The sequence below is a fragment of the Balaenoptera physalus genome, assembly GCF_965194825.1.
Source record: "Balaenoptera physalus genome assembly, chromosome: 3".
NCBI classification, from domain to species: Eukaryota; Metazoa; Chordata; class Mammalia; order Artiodactyla; family Balaenopteridae; genus Balaenoptera; species Balaenoptera physalus.
Genome location: NC_138890.1, coordinates 22227400 through 22244202, shown reverse-complemented (window position 1 = coordinate 22244202; position 16803 = coordinate 22227400). Strand labels below are relative to the sequence as shown.

Here is a 16803-nt window from a genome sequence, read left to right as displayed (position 1 = left end):
GAGTTTAACCCCATTTTGACCTTGCCTTTAAGAGAATATTCCCTTGGAATGACTGTCACAGTAAATGTCCTGATTCTGTACTTCATTCCCAAATGAAATTGGGTCAAGTGTCGTACTGAAGATCTCCTTTTATATGAGCAGGAAGGAGTAGCTCATCGGATGGGAATATGCTCTATGGAGGTACTGACCTCTGAGAAGGGTCTCTTTATGCTAGACTGCAGAATCATGATGGAAATGATGAATTGGGTCTACATGGGCCTGGTTAAACATGGCTGGGAAACATCTTTTTCTTGAGATCCACATCACACTTTCTTAGTAGAGTGGAAGAAAGATTTGGAGAAATAAGACTGTATTTCAGATAGCAATAGTGGCCCTTCCTGCCTGGGTGAACCTGGACAATTTACAGAATATCACTCCGCCTCAATTTGTTTCACCTTAACATGGTGTATTAATTTCTGCGGGCTGCTGTAGCAAAGTACCCAAAAGTAGGTGGTTTAAGACAACAGAATTTATTGTCTCACAGTTCTGGAGGCTGGAAGTCTGAAATCAAGGTGTGTCAGGGCGATGCTCCCTCCGAAGGCTCTAGGGAAAATCCTTCCTCGCCTCTCCCAGCTTCTGGAGCTTGCTAGCTGTCCTTGGGGTTCCTTGTCTTGTAGCTGCTTCACTCCACTCACATGGCCTGTGTGTCTTCACATCATCTTCCCTCTGTGTGTATCAGTTTCTGTGACCAAACTTCTTTTTACAAGGACACCAATCATATTGGATTAAGGCCCATCTTAATGACCTCATTTTAACTTGATGACCTCTGTAAAGACCCTGTTTCCAAATCAGCTCACGTTCGGAGGTCCTGGGGGTTAGAACATCAACATCTCTTTTTGAGGGGACACGATTCAGCCCATAATATATGGGAATAATATTTACCCTATAGGCAACCATCTGGCACGGATGTGAACCCCATAAAGGAGAGAGATTATATGATGATGATCACAGGAAGGGTGATTTAAAGTGATTAAATCTTCAAAGTCATTCACTTATTCACTCATTATTTCCACAGACACTTACTGAAAGCTGTGTGCCAGGCGCCAGGGACCAACCTTTTTTTTTTTTTTGGTTCCTACCTGGCTCCTGCCTTGGTCCCAGTTTCCCCCAGTCCCTGGCATTGGCTCCCTCTCCGCTGTGTAATCTCCTTCCTGCCTGGGTGGCCCAAGGGCTGGACCAGGCTTCCGGCTACAGACCCTCGGCTCTGCCACCAGCACCAAGGCTGCCTTGCTTCCCCAGCCCTGTTCTTCCTGCTCTGTCTTCCTAACCTCCCAGGATCGAAGCTCTGACTTCATTCTCCCCACCAGGGCCTTGCTTCTGCATGTTATCCCTGCCAAGGGGGGTGATTTGACAGGAACTGATGAAGCCCTTAGCTGGAAACAGCCCTGGGGACTTTCTCTAGTCTGGGAGAGTTTGCATCCTCTCCCTTCTCCATCCACGTTTTGTCCTCCTCTCCTTCTCTTCTGGCTCCCAGCCTGAGCTTTCCACATGCCCTGCAGAGCACCTGGCCATACTCAACCCCTGTGCAGATGTGCAGATCTCAGGTGTTTAAGGATTGCAAGGAGGAGGCTGCAGACACACACACACACACACACACACACACACACACACACACACACACAACACACACACACACACACACACACACTATACGTTCCCAACCTATTTAATTAGGAATCTTCCTCTTAAAGCAAGTAAGGCAGTTTATGTAGGAGCAGAGGCAACACACCTTGGGGTGGTTTTTCCTTGGAGCTGGGGTTTTAACAGGACATGCAGCTGCTGGTGACACTTTCCCCTCCAGAATTAAGAAAGCGGGTGGGGGCTTCCCTGGTGGCGCAGTGGTTGAGAATCTGCCTGCCAATGCAGGGGACACGGGTTCGAGCCCTGGTCTGGGAGGATCCCACATGCCGCGGAGCAACTGGGCCCGTGAACCACAACTGCTGAGCCTGCGCGTCTGGAGCCTGTGCTCCGCAACAAGAGAGGCCGCGATAGTGAGAGGCCCACGCACCGCGATGAAGAGTGGCCCCCACTTGCCGCAGCTAGAGAAAGCCCTAGCACAGAAACGAAGACCCAACATAGCAATCAATCAATCAATCAATCTTTAAAAAAAAAAAAAAAAGAAAGCAGGTGGATTCTTCTTAAGCCGCTGCCCTTTTATATACAGGGCTTACATTACCTTCCCAGAGGAACTTATATTAACAATGCACACACTGGCTACATATTAGAATCACCTGGGGGTGGGAGGTAACTACCCCCAAATACCCAGGTTTCTGGGTATATAGAGTCAACAGGTCTTTGACAAAGGAGCAAATGTAATTCAGCTGAGGAAGGATAGTCTTTTCAATAAATGGGGTTGGGACACCTGGATATACACATGCAAAAAAAAAAAAAAAAATTAAAAAAAAGAATCTACACACAGACCTTGTGCCCTTCACAAAACTTACCTGAAAATGGCTCATCGTCCCAAATGTAAAATGCAGCACTATAAAAGTCCTAGAAGGCAACACAGGAGAAAAATCTAGGTGATCTTAGGTTCCGTGATGACTTTTAGATACAATACCAAAAGCACAATCCACGAAAGGAAAAAATGATAAGTTGGACTTCATTAAAATGAAAAACTTCTGTTCTGCAAAAGATACTGTTCAGAGAATGAAACAACAAGCCACAGACTGGGAGAAAAATGCTTGCAAAACACGTATCTGATAATGGGCTAGTATCCAAAATACACAAACAACTTTCAAAACTCAGCAATAAGAAACAAGCAACCCAATTTAAAAATGGGCAAATGACCTGAACACACACTTCACCAAAGAAGACTTACGTACTTATGAGAAATAAGAACATGAAAAGATGCTCAACATCCTATGTCACGAGGAAGCTGCAAATTAAGACAACGAGATGCATATATACCTACTGGAATGGCCAAAATCCAACACCCTGACGACATCAAATGCTGGCAAGGATGTGGAGCAACAGGAACTCTCATTCATTGCTGGTGGGAATGCAACATGGTGCAGCCACTTTGGAAAACAGTTTGGCAGTTGCGTACAAAATGAGACATACTCTTAGCACACGATCCAGCAGTCATACTCCTTGCAATTCACCCAAATGCGTTCAAAACTTATGTCCACACAAAAACCTGTACACAGATGTTTATAACAGCTTTCTTCATAGTTGCCAAAACTTGGAAGCAACCAAGATGTCCTTCAATAGGTGAATGGGTAAACAAACTGCTCTACAGCCATACAACAGGATATTATTCAACTAGACAAAGAAATGAGCTATCAAGCCATGAAAAGGTGTGGAAGAATCTTAAATGCATATTGCTAAGTGTAAGAAGACAATCTGAAAAGGCTACAGACTGTATGATTCCAAGGATATGACTTTCTGGAACAGACAGAATTATGAAGACAATAAAAAGATCTATGGTTGCCAGGGGTGAGGGGGCAGGGAATGATGACTAGGTGAAGCACAGGGGATGTTTACAGCAGTGGAACTATTCTGTGTGACACTGGAATGGTGGCTACATGTCATTAATACACTTGTTAAAATCCATGAAATGTACAACACCAGGAGTGAACCCTAATGTAAACTGTGGACTTTCGCTAATAGTAACATGTCAATATTGGCACATCAGTTGTAACACATGTACCACACTAGTGCAAGATGTTACCAATAGCGGAAACTTTTTAAAAAGCAAGGAGGGTCAAGGCATATAGATAACACAGCACAAGCAAGGTGGGGAACAGTGCATGCTACACTTTCATTTTATGTGTAAATATATATGATTTCTCGTCGGTTTTAAAATGATCTCTGGAAGTTGCCTCTGAGAGAAGTGAGTGGCTGAGGACAGGGCTTGGATGGAGACTTACTGTACTGTCCTTGTGTACCTTTTAAAATCTGTGCCTTACACATGTAATCTCTCTTCAAAAATAAATAAGATTAAAAAAAAAAGGAAGACAGAAGAAAACAACAGAGATACCCAGACTGTATCCCAGATTAGTGTAATCGGTATCTCTGGGAGTGAAGTCAAGGCATGAATAGTTTCTAAAGCCCCTCCAGGTATTCAGGAGAGAACCACGGCTTTAGAGGACCGTTTGCAAACGTGGGGCTCCCCTGGTTCTTGCACCAAACTCATCAGCAGGGCCAAACTCTCGTGGGTGTGGACAGATAAAGCAGGGTCAGTGCCCAGGTGTCTCTCAACCTTAGCTCACCCCCAGTGTCTGGTTGTCTGGAAACCCATTTCCCCAGGTTTACCAGCCAGCGCCCTCTCCCTGGTTTAATTCAAGTTTACCAGATGAGTTTCAAAAGCAATGCACTTGCTTTCCTTGCAGCTAGCTATGTTAATTACAGAGAATTGTGAGTCTCTGGGGAGGCAATTGCTCAGAGTTCAGCTCTTGAGTCTGTCCATTTCATCTTTCATTTCCTTTGCTCTCTCCCAAGGGGCTGGGAGCTGTGACCTCCAGGCACTGGCAATGGATGCAGCACAGCATGGCTGGTAAGAGCATCGCTCAGACTGCCTCAGATTTGCATCCCAGCTGCCGCTCGCCAGCTTGTCTTTAAGGAGCCCAGCTTTCTTCCTGGGGTTAAGCTGGCAGCACCACCATGCTAAATTCAGCAAGAGTTCTAGGGCAGTATGGGCAATAACTGCATTTCCCATAATCTGAGATATTGTATGTGAAAGCTCACTAACAATTGTGTTTTTTAATTAAAAAATAAAAGTAAACTCTTGCCCCGCGGACCAGGCTCCAGGCCAGGTAGTGAGGGTACAAAGAGAAGAAAAACTCCATCCCTCCCCTTCCCTCCCTCTACCTCCTTTCAGTCTATTCCCACGGTGAAAAGCCAACATGGAACCAAAGTTGAGGAAGAGCTGAAGAACTAATTAGGCAGGTTTCAAAGAAAAATTGGGGGAATTATGGTGTTTGTTTGCTCCTTTTCTGTTCCCACCCTCAGCTTGTTTACCTTCTGTCCACTCTTCCCTTCCTTCCTCCCCCTGTTTATACAAGTGCTTCCTTATCGGGCTGACATTCCCCATCTCAAAGATGATGAGAGGAATTGATTGGGAAATCTGTTCTGCATTTTGTGTGCATCCTGTCCAAACTATTGTGTTTGAAAACGCTTGTGCTGTTTAATCTAATTTGCGTTCCCAGGAGCGAGGAGGTTTACTAAAGTCAGGAGGCAAAAACCACATGCAAATCTATTCAGACTGTGCACAGTCGTTGCTGTGACATGCTGTACTCTGGTTATATTTTTGCTCTTATACATCCTTTTGTTTTGTTTTTCCTAGAGTTAGAAATTCTTTTCTTTTCCTTTATTTAGTATTGATCAGGATTTGCTCAGAAAAGCAAACCAACGGTTTTGTTTTCTGTTTTTTTCACCATGGCAGTGAAGGCCCAGAATACTAACCACTAGGCCACCAGGGGACTCCCTGAACTGTAACAGTTGTTTTGTTGTTGTTGTTCTACTTTTACTCCTGGATCTCTTTCTCCAGAAGCTTTCTGTTTTTCTGCTCCCTTCTTTGTGCATGGCACTTGACTGTTGTCTTGGGGCTTTTTTTTCAGTTTCTCTGATGTCTCACTGGTTTCCTGGATCTGGTCTTCTTTCTTGGTTTACTCCCTGCCTCCCTCTTCCCCTGAGTTTGTTTTATGTATATATGTATGTGTGTGTGTGTGTGTGTGTGTGTGTGTGTGTGTGTATGTGTGCACATATGCTTTACTCCTGAAACTCCTCTTCTGGTACCTCCTAGGAAATAATGCATGGGAGATAGAACACTTACTGTCATGCCTGAAAATGTCTCAAACTTGGTTGATGGTTACGTGTTTAATTTTGATTGACAATTGAAAATCATATTTTCCCCCAGAACTTCCAAGGCCTTCGAACATCTGGTATTGTTCTTGAGAAATCCAATGACATTCGGATCCTCATTTCATCATATATAACCTTCCTTTCTCCCTCCCTCTCCCTCCTCCTCTGCTTCCTCCTCATTCTTTTCCTTTCTCTCTCTCTCTCCCTTTCCTTCAACTATCATTTTTATCCTGATTGTGAAATTTCATAATTAGGGTTTCCTGCTCTGGGCCTTTTTTTTGTACATTGCATTGGTTTTTTTTTTTTTTTAATTTATTTATTTTATTTATGTATTTTTGGCTGTGTTGGGTCTTCGCTGCTGCACACGGGCTTTCTCCAGTTGTGGCTCGCGGGCTCTACAGCACCGGCTCAGCAGCTGTGACGCACGGGCTCAGCTGCTCCACAGCATGTGGGATTTTCCCGGACCAGGGCTCGAACCCGTGTCCCCTGCATTGGCAGGCGGATTCCCAACCACTGCGCCATCAGGGAAGTCCCTGCATTGGTTATTAAATGGGCCCTGTTAATCTGTCCAGATTGAAATTTTCCTATACTGTTTCCTTTATGTCTTTATGTTATTATCTTCCCATCCATTTCCTCCCTGTTTTCGTTTTATGGAACTTCTTCTACTAGTTAAGCATTGGACGCCCTGAACTGCTCATTGAATTCTCCTGTCAGCTTATCTATAGCTCATTTGTTTGTTTCTTCTCTTCCTGTTGCTTTTTAAAAGTACTTTCTGGGATATTTACTTGATTTAATTGAATCTTCCACTAAATTTTTTAACATTTTAACATTCATTATTTTAATGTTGTTTCTTAAAGAGCTGTCTTATTCTCTAATTGCCCCATCTTGGTATTAGAGCATTCTGTTCTTGTTTCATGAGAATAGTATCGTTCTATGTCTCTAAAGATACTGATGGTCTTTGGAAATTTTCTTCTGTTCTCCATATTTTGTCTATTTCCTGATTTTAAAAAAATCTTTTTTTGTTTTCTTTTCATCTTTATGTTGAACGCTTTCTTTAAAAGCCTATTGATACTTGGCTGTCTGTCAATGTTTCAGAATAGAGGACTTGAGCCGATGTGAAGCTCTCTGACTGTGATGGGGCAATGCCTCCCAGGCTGTGCTATTAGGGGATGGGGGTGGTCATGGGCTTTTTCATGGGGAGACTCTCCATTTACTCTGGGCTATCTGCTTGTTAACAGAGAATTCTGTTTCTTGAGAGAATATTGTCTGACCTCCTGCCTTGGGATATATATCTATCTGGTTGTTGGCATTTGGAGTCTGCGACTTGAAGGGGGTGATGGGGAGTGAGGAGGGGTGAAGGTTTCTTTGCTCTGTAGACAGACATCATTCATTTTCTTTCCTTAGCCTCACAGCTCAGCCACGCCTGCCAATGTGCCTCAAGTGCCTTTTTCTGAAGTCCATCCTGCAGGGTGGGAGGGGTGCTACAGACTGAACGTTTGTGTCCCCACCAGACTCATAGGCTGAAGCCCGATGCCAGTGTGATGGTATTTGGAGGTGGGGCCTTTGGGTGTTGATTAGTATTAGATGAGGCGATGAGGGTGGACCCCCATGATGGGATTAGTGACCTTATAAGATCAGAGAGCCTCCCTCCCTCCTGGCACGTGAGGATAGAGCAAGAAGGTAGCCATCTGCGACAGGACCATGAATTGGCCACACCTTGATCTTGGGCTTCCCAGCCTCCAGAACTGAGAGAGAAATGTTTGCCATTGAAGCGCCCAGTCTAGGGTATTTTGTGATAGCAGCCTGAGCTGACTAGGAAAAGGAGTTGTTCTTTGCCTGTGCAGGGTACGAGGAGGGGACCTGGGGGCTTGATTATTCTGTAGAAAGTGTCCAGACAGTTCTGTTTTCAACCTCTGCCCTTGCCTATCTTCTCCAGAACGCAACGCCTCCACCCCGGGACTGCGGGTCCTTCCTCGGCCCCGCGCGCTAATGGTCCACCCTCTCCCCACCCTCTGACTTCCAGAATCGTGTTGATGCTGTGGCTTCCCCTCCTCTCCCTGTCTTTGGGGAGCGACCCTTTTGTTATTCCTTTACGTAACATTTCTGGTGTTTCAGGCGGGAGCAGATATAAGTGTTTATGCTCATTCCCCATATTTACCTGAAGGTTCTCCTCTTTTGCTGGGCTGGTTGCAGCGGCCTTTGGTGGCTACTGCATTGTCCACACCTCAGGCTGCCCTCCTGGAGACTGTGCGCAGGGATGTAGGGATGCAGGGATACTAGCTGTGGCAGGAACGAGGCGACGTTTAAGCATGGGCCCTGGTCTGAGCTACAGCTGTTGAGCATTTGCTCTAACGCGTATTAGCTGTGTGTCCTTGGACAAGTCACAACCTCTCTGTGTTTCACCTGTGAAATGGGGGTTATAACAACACTTACCTGAAAGGTCAGCTAGATAGTGCCTGCAAAACACTTTGCTGCTTCCAGCACAGAGTAAGGGCTCAATAAATTGGAGCAATCGTTATTATTATTAATATAATTAACATACTATCGTACTTCTCAGAGATAAGAACATCTCTGTATTATCGTCATTACATCTGAGATTAGACCAGATAAAAACAAGACCCAATTATAATAATTTCTACCATGGGTCTTCTACCAAGACCCATGGTAGAAATTAGAGAAAAGTCCAAATGATTTCCACCAAGTTATGTATTAAATCATTTATTTATAATTATATTATTATTTATCATTTTATTATGTTATTTTATTCTTTGCTATTTATTTCTGTATCTAGTTATTTATGAAGCACCTGCTACGTAGCTGGTGCTATATACCGTAAGCCCCATGGGAACCAGGCCACAGAAGTGTGAAAGTGCAGACTCTGTCTTTAGGGAGCTTACATTTCAGCCAGAGAGAATAGTTAAAGAACAGCTAAATACTGAGTCATTAATTACTGGCTGAAGTGAAACAGGGATGAGCAAGGAGATGGTATGGGGGTTAGATGAGGGGAAACGTGGCTTCGGGGAAGATGTGGAATTGGTCTGGGCTTGGAGGATGAGGCAGGGCCAGAGGCACCAAAGGAAGGACAGGGTCAGAAGCAATAGGAACCCCTTTCCCCACCCAGAGAGGGAGGGGAAGCTTTGTGTTTGCAGATCACAGTGAGAAGGGGGGGGGGCCAGGGGCCGCAGAGGTGGGGTGTAAGGTTGGACGTTGAGGTGTAATCAGATTGTGAGCGGCTTAGAAAGAGGGGCGGACGGGCTGGCAGTTAACGTGGCAGACACCGGCTCTCTGGGCAGGAGGATGGCGGGGCGGATGGTGCAGCAGGTCCCTGGGGCTTTACTCCGGTCCCCATCTCACCCTCAGCAGAAGGAGAACTCAGAGGGAAAGTTTCCAAACTCGCCTGAGAAGCTGAGTGATGGGATGAATGAAAAATTGATGTGGGTCATAAATATTGTAGGAGAGAATGCACCAGATTCCCTTAAGGGTAAAGTTCAGGGAGAAACCTACTGCTGCGGAGGAAAGGGGTTCCGTGGGGGAGAGAGGGGGAGGGAGGGGGATGCCCATCGGGGATCCCGCGGTGCCACTCCCAGTATCCGGGGCCCCCGGGTCCTTGGAGAAGCTGCTGCTGCTCAGCGATGCTCCCGATGGAACAGAACGGCCAGTGTCCATTTGGTGAAGGGCATGGGGGCAGAGATGCTCCGTCTCCCTCAGCCTCAAGGCTGCTGCCCTGGATTCCTTTCCGCTTCCTCAAGGGGCGATGCAGATGTGACCCCAGAGAAGCTGAGGTCTCTGCTGAGCTCGCTGATGCTGGCTGACACTGGATAGCCCTCCTTTTCCACCAGCCCCACAAGCTCTTCCTCACAAGGCTCTCCATGGGGTCTGGGCGGAGTCCACAAGTCTCTGTGACCCTAGGTGGTCCCCTAGAGGTCAGAGTTCTGGGGCTCTGAGTCATTTTTCTGGTTGCCTCTTTGCTCCACATGCACCTCGGAGCACTGGTGCAAAGATCTTGGTGATGAGTCTTTGCATCCAAATACCTGCTGGTGAACTTTCTTCCGAGAAGGAGCACAGACAGTGAAAGGAGGGAGGCGGAGCCTTAATGCTGGCTCAGGGGGTCAGCCCCCCTGCCCGCATCCCCAGTGGCTTCTCATCACCTGTCTTGGCGGTTTATTTCAGGAACACTTGAGATGGGCGTGTAGTGTGAGGGGAATAGTTACAAGCAGCCAAGGCAGGGGTGGGGAGCGAGAACAGTCTTGCTGGGTGGTGGGCTGATAAACGTTCACCAGCTCTTGGGGGTAGGGGTAAGGGAGGCATCTTGACTGGCAACGTCTGCTGATTGCTGTGTGTTAACACTCTCACTGTGAGCCAGGTCATGTCACCAACAGGATGCCAGGCGGCTAACACAGTTCCCCAAGATGTAGCAATAGACTCACCCAAGCTGGTAGGCACATGCCTGGCCCCACTGTCTTTGGAAGCTTAGAAACCTGAGCTGCCATCGTGCTTTCTACCATCAGCCACAGCGAGACTGGGTATCTTGCCTCCCTGTCCCTCAGGTGGCCAAGAGTTTGCCTTTCTCTGGACCCACGGTAGGTTATCATGGTAGAAATTAGAAACTGGAAACCCAGGGGAGCTTTGGAGAGTCCCTCTGGGCTCACTGACTGCTGATGGCATCGGAATCAGATGCAGGAAGGAGGGAGGGGCTGGTAGGAACCCCTGCAGTTGCCCCAGAGACTGAGGGATGGGCTGGCTGGCAACTGGTCCAGCTCTCCCTGCCTACCAGGGGTGTAGTTGGCAGTGCCTCCCACTGGCTGAAAGGTTTCTGATACCCCTGCCAGCCCTCTGAGTCCGTGTTGATGACAGCGACCACCTACCCAGCTCCATTACGGGTCAAGCACTGTGCTGGCTGCAATGTAGACCTCATCTCGGTCAGTCTCACAGCCACCCTAGGAGGTAAGCGTGATCTTGACCCCCACTTTACACACAGAAACCGAGGCTTGGATTAAATAACGTGCCCAAGGTGATACAGTTGGTAAGTAGCAGAGCTGGTTCTGTTTGACAGGAGCTGGGGGGAGTCAGCGCTGGGGGGGAGGGGCGGGGGAGGGGGAGCGGGAAGCCGGACTGGGGCCAGCTGCCCTGTCCCTCCCAGCCCCATCCTGTGGCAGCCAGGTGGGCGGCGGCATCTGTTGGCAGCTCTGGGTCAGGGGCGTCCACTGGCTCCCCCGGCAGGTCTTGGTGGGAGGGCGAGTCAGGCACTCTGTTCCCAGGAGGGGATGGCGGATCTTGGGCTTAATGATGGGCCTGCAGTACTGGCAAAGCGGGGATCACTCTGCCTGCTGGGAAATGTCCTAAGGAACCCAGCTGAGCTGCAGTTACGGAGGTAGATTTCCTGCTCTTTTCCACATCTCATGATTAATCCAGAAGCCTGAGCAGTGCGTGTGATGAGGCTCAGCAAAGTGGCTGTGGGCATCTCCAGCCTCCTTTGCAAGCCCCGCTTTTCCTCTGGAGTAGGTGCCCTGGAATCTGGGCCAGCCGTACACATTTCAGCAACTCGATTACAAGAGACAGAAGAGGCCGGGTGTGTGGCACCAATAAAACCGCACACACCCTGTACTTCTCTCTGCCTGTTGCTGGTTTGTGCATTTCCCCACCACACCTCCCGAGAGCAGTTTGTTTCCCGGAAGCAGCAGAAGAGAGGTCGGGAGAAGGAGATGCCTTATTGTTGTGAATGTGATGGACGTGGTGGCACCACAGGGGACTGGACAGCAAGGCAAAGACTCCAGTGTCTGATGAACTTACTGGTTGAACTTACCGCTTACTGGTCTTTGGCAGGTAATCAGCTTCTAAGAGTCTCTGTTTCTTCATCTGTAAAATTGGATCACGGTACCTGCACTCATTGATTTAACAAATAATATAAACAGATAAATCCATACTCTGGCGTATTCTAGGTGCTGGAAATCAAGCAGTAAACAGAACAGTCTCTCCTCTTCGGATGTTAATAGTCTAACATGGGAAGATGGAAAACGGCAATGACATCTGTGTCAGGTGGTTATGATACTTAGAAGAAAAATAAAGCCGGGCTGAGGGGTAGGGGAGACAGTGTATGCATGTGGGGATGACTTTTCTTAAAGGACAGTCAAGGAAGGCATCTTTGATAAGATGATACTTCAACAGAACCTGGAAGAAAATGAGGTGCCATATAGATGTCCAGGTACGGCAAAGAGCTAGTTCAAAGGTGCTGGAGTGGGAGAGTGCTTGGCAAGTTCAAGGAGCATGAAGAAGCTCTGTGTGGCTGGAGGGGTGGGAAAGTGGGGGTCAAGGAGAAGAGGGCAGAGAGGGTGTGTGTGTGTGTGTGTGTGTGCACGCAGGGGCTGGTTGGATCATACAGCCTGGCAGGGTTACTCTAAGTGAGATGGGAAACAACTGGTGGCCTTGAGCAGAGAAATGACCTGATGTGTATTTTAGAAAGACCACTCTGGTTGTTCAGTGGAAAGTAGCTTTTAAGACTGTAAGCTCGGTGCTCTGTGACCACCTAGAAGGGTGGGATGGGGGGGAGGAGGGAGGTCCAAGAGGGAGGGGATATATGTATACCTATAGCTGATTCACTTCATTGTACAGCAGAAACTAACACAACATTGTAAAGCAATTATACTCCAATAAAAACAACAACAACACTGTAAGTGGAGAAGCCAAAAGACCAGGTCGGAGGTGACTGCCTCTCCAGGTGAGAGAGGAAGAGAGCTTGGATTTCAGCAGTGGTCGTGGTGATAAGTGACCGTCAGAATCTGGAAATATTCTGTAGGTAGAACCTGTAGGATGAGCTAGTATGAGGGGTGGGTTGGGTGAATAGTGAGACACAAAGAGACACCTCGAGATTTTGTCCTGAGATTGGGATTGACACGTACACACTACTGTGTATAAAATAGGTAACTAATAAGGACCTACTGTATAGCACAGGGAACTCTACTCAATACTCTATAATGGCCTGTACGGGAAAAGAGTCTAAGAAAGAGCAGATATACGTATCTGTATAACTGATTCACTTTGCTGTAAGCCTGAAACGAACACAACATTGTAAATCAACTCTACTCCAATAAAAATTTAAGAAAAAAGAAACAACACTTTTGCAGTAAAAAAAAAGATTTTGTCCTGAACGATGGGTAAACTGGAGTTGTCACATATTGAAACGGAGAACTGGGTGAAAGGAGAACCCTTTGGTTGTGGGGTGCAGGAACCAAGAATTTGGCTTCAGGCGCATTAAGCAGCAGTAGTCTCTTGGATACCCAAGTGGAGGTGATGGGTAGACAGAGGCGTGTGAGCATCCGGGGCCCCGGGAGAGGCCGGGGCTGGGATACGCTCACCAGTGTGTAGTTCATTAACAATCTTGGGGCTGCATGAGATCATCAAGGGAGTGAGTGAGGATGGAGAAGAGGAGTGGGTGGGACATTCCAAGGTTTAAAAGTCAGAAAAATGAGACAGAACCAGCATGAGAATCAAGAGAGCCTGCTTAAGACGGGACATAGTACAGAGTGGGTGCTCAGTAAATCACAGCCACTGCCATCACCATGACCATCGGTATTTTCATGGGCAGAGTACGGAGAAGTGAAGTTTGAAACCAAAATAGCAAGAGTTCAGGAGGACGCACTTCATCTACTTTTTCCTCTTTTCCTTCCCTTTCCTCTGGTTGTGCATCAACCGTGGTCTCAGACTTCCAGCTACTTACTAGAAATAAAACAAAACCATACAAAACTTCTGGGCACCTTACAAGCCCACAACTCAGTTCAAGATATTCAAGAAGAGCTGAGGTCTTTGGGTTGTTGGTAGGGTGAGTAATCACTGAACAGAGTCAGGGAACTGGATGTGACTTTCTCCTCTTACCAACTCACTATATGACCTCAGGCAAGTCCGTCCCTGCCTCAGTCCTGGAGGAGGATAGAGACTTCCATTCAGGGGAGAATACTGCTTAGCTCACCAAGTTTCCTACTTGGATGGCATCTCTGCCATTTGCTTTTCTCCTCTCCAAAGCATATAGATCCTATCCTCAATTATTAAAGCAAGATAACAGTGCTTTTGATTTCCCTCTGAGAGTCTAACCTCGAATTGTGGGCTGTTTAGTACTTACAAAGTCTGGGAGAGGAGTGCCCTCTAGGAGTGACCATCCAAGGTCCCCCGCCCCATCCACCCCTGTAGGCAGTCTGAGGCAGATGCCTCTCACTGGTCTACCAGAAGGCCAATGACTTGAACCATGTTAGTTTATTTCCTTGTGTAATTATCTTCACTGAATTGCATTTTAGGAATCATGCCCTTGGCTTTCATTAAACATCCTTGAAACAGTCATGCAAAGTTCACTGCTGCATTTGCACGAGAACTACTGTTGCAGACACGACCTATACGCTTCTGGAAAAGACTTCCTGAGTGTTTTTGTGAAGCACAAGTCTGCAGGATATTAATAAAAATTTCATTATGGGAAAAGTTGAGTGAGTTTGGAAAAAAACCCAGGTGTCTTTCTTAAAGGTTATCTAAGAGGCTTTACTAACAAAAAGTACAGTGGGTCCTTAGACAGAGGATAAACTGCAAGATTTCCCATTTTGTCGACCCTTAGAATCCTGTTTTGGTGGTGCAGCTCTTGGGATCAGTGCTCTGAGCACCCAGCAGAAGAGGCTCTGAATGCTTCGGGCTCAGTTAGTCAAGCACCGTGAGCTGCAACAGGGAACATACAGACAGGAGGCCAGGTAAGCAAGCGACAGGGGAGCCTGCAGGGGGATGAGCAGCGAATGGGCAGCTGGCTCTTCCGTGCACAGCGATCCTGGGTGCCTGGGGTCCCAAGAGGCTTTGCAACGTCCTGGCTGCATCAGATACTAACTTTGCTATTCATGGAGTTAGGGGTCCTAGTCTCAAATATATCCCTCAGTGACCCTCCTGTACAACAACACACGGAGTTAAAATATTTTAAAAAATAATTCATTGTTAGGAAAAGGACACAGAGACATGTGCTGTGTTTACAGTTTCATGGGCGAGATGGGGAGGAATGCCACTCGCTCCGACAGCTCACTACCTAGGAAGACCACTGAGAGTCTCTCCCCTCCTCTCCCGCAGCTGGAGTCTCTCTCTTTCACTTCCTGACGTGTACACCCCGTCAACCCTCAAATTTCAGCCTCCGAAGCTCCGAGAAAGCCCCTTGGGGAATACTCTGCTCCTCCCTTTCACTGGGCAGAGCGACCAGCACAGGTGTGTGTGCAGACTGCCTGCCCTCCTATCCATGCAAGGTGCATTATTTAGAGGCTAATGATTTCATTGTAAAGTGGGAAGTGAAATATGTCTCGCTAAAGCTTCCAAAGTGAGGGAGGAAGGAGGGAGGAAGAGGGTAGGTCAATGGGTAAATATGACTGCCTGATGGTCTGGGTCCAGCCGTCTTCCTAAGGCTGTATCTTTAACTGGGAGGTACAGCAAGATGATCGATAGCACAAGCAACCTTAGGAGAACCACACCGGCCAGCCCGGATCAGCAGAGTCTGTGTGGTGAGATTTAAGGGGGTGCTTAGTTGGCCCTCCAGCTGTAAGTGTTTGCCGGATGACTTGTAACTTCACCACTGGAGCTAAATTCCTTTGACTCTTAGGGCTCTTTCTGCATTCAAGAGCCCTTGGAAATGAGAAATCCCTGAAATGGGTTGCCCCTGCTGTCAGCTAACCCTGACGCTCAGGAGTAGAGTTGGGAGTAACGGGACGCCGTGTACCCGGGGTCCTTCCTGGGCGTGTGTAACTCTGAGGCTAAGACAGTGAGACTGGCAGTTTAAGAAGCACCTCCAGGACCATGTCACCTACTGGCAGGCGGAGTAAGGACCCTGCAAGGTGGACAGACATACCTCTTCTCTTATCATTTGAGGGTTTGAGAGAAGAGGCACCGGGAGTTTAGCCTGAGCCCTTCCCACAGGTCTAGAGGTGGGAAGAGAGAGGGATGGGCTTTGACCCTGGGCGGCTCCTCCCTCCAGGCCAAGACCCTGGAGGAGGTTTAGTTTGTATCTTCAGAGGGGATGGGGTGCCCAGGCAGGTGACTGAAGACTTTATCTCCGAAGGACCCAGCATTAGAGAGCTGAACAGCCCCAGACCCCGCAGGCCGGGAGAGCTTCTGGGCGTCCTTCCGTGGGGTCCCATCACCTCCCTGCTGGAGGCAGACTGGGTGCCAGGACCCTGCGGTGAAGCCGACTGGGGAGCAGCTTCCTCCAGCCTCTCCAAGCACAGACGTCAGCGGCGAGGCTCAGACTTGGTGGCTGTGCTCTGTCTCTGCACAGGCTTGTGTACGCGCAGCGGGGGACCCACGCAGGGGACCGGGGTGGGGAAGCACACAGGAGGAAAGTGCAGAGTGGCGGCAAGTGGCGGTGGTGATGCTGGGGCAGTGCGAGCGGACAGTGGCTCTCCTGGAGGCTCCACCCCTCGGCGGGCTGGCGTGGGACCTGGGAACGGACAGTCCACGTGGAGGGGCAGCTACTCAGGGCTGCCCTGCCGGGGGGGCGGGCGGTGCTGTCAGGCGGGGGCTGCCTTCAGGGTGGAGTTGTAGCAGAGAAGTGGGGTCACCCCTCTTGGAAGCTTTGAGAATGCGTATGAGGAGGGAGCTGCGAACGGAATCCGGAAAAGGTAAGGAGTGCCAGCTTGGTGGGGTTGGGTGCTGGCAGGACTCGCCTTGGAGTCGTGGGAGCGTTCCCAGGAACATCCAGGGGATCGCCACCGGGGCCCCAGTGGTCCCACAGGCCTCCTGAGGCTGGCTGTGCTGTGCTGAAGCCCATATCAAGGGCCCCGGGGATGGCAGCAGAGGCCAGCATGGTTGAGGGTCCCCCGCACCCACCTCCTCTCTGCCGGGACCACAGAACCGCACGCACAGTGGGTGTTCTTCACCTGCTCACAAAAGAGCCGGGTCATTGCACGCAGCAGGAAAGGCTTGACGGGGGGTGACGGGAGGAAGGGCAGGAGCAGA

General features: G+C 48.5%; 1 long non-coding RNA gene across 11 annotated transcripts in view; it reads left to right on the top strand.

The window, feature by feature from the left end:
- Nucleotides 1-16803, top strand: part of LOC309658226 — a 477715-nt gene that overhangs the window by 444380 nt on the left and 16532 nt on the right. For 5 of the 11 annotated variants that reach the window (XR_014262093.1, XR_014262094.1, XR_014262095.1 and 2 more), the window contains exons 3-4: nt 14438-14567; nt 14932-15063. This is a non-coding gene — a long non-coding RNA (uncharacterized lncRNA). Of the gene's footprint in view, nt 1-11675; nt 11881-14437; nt 14568-14931; nt 15064-16803 lie in introns of those variants that run through there. The other 6 variants (XR_014262065.1, XR_014262066.1, XR_014262091.1 and 3 more) reach the window with 2 other exon arrangements.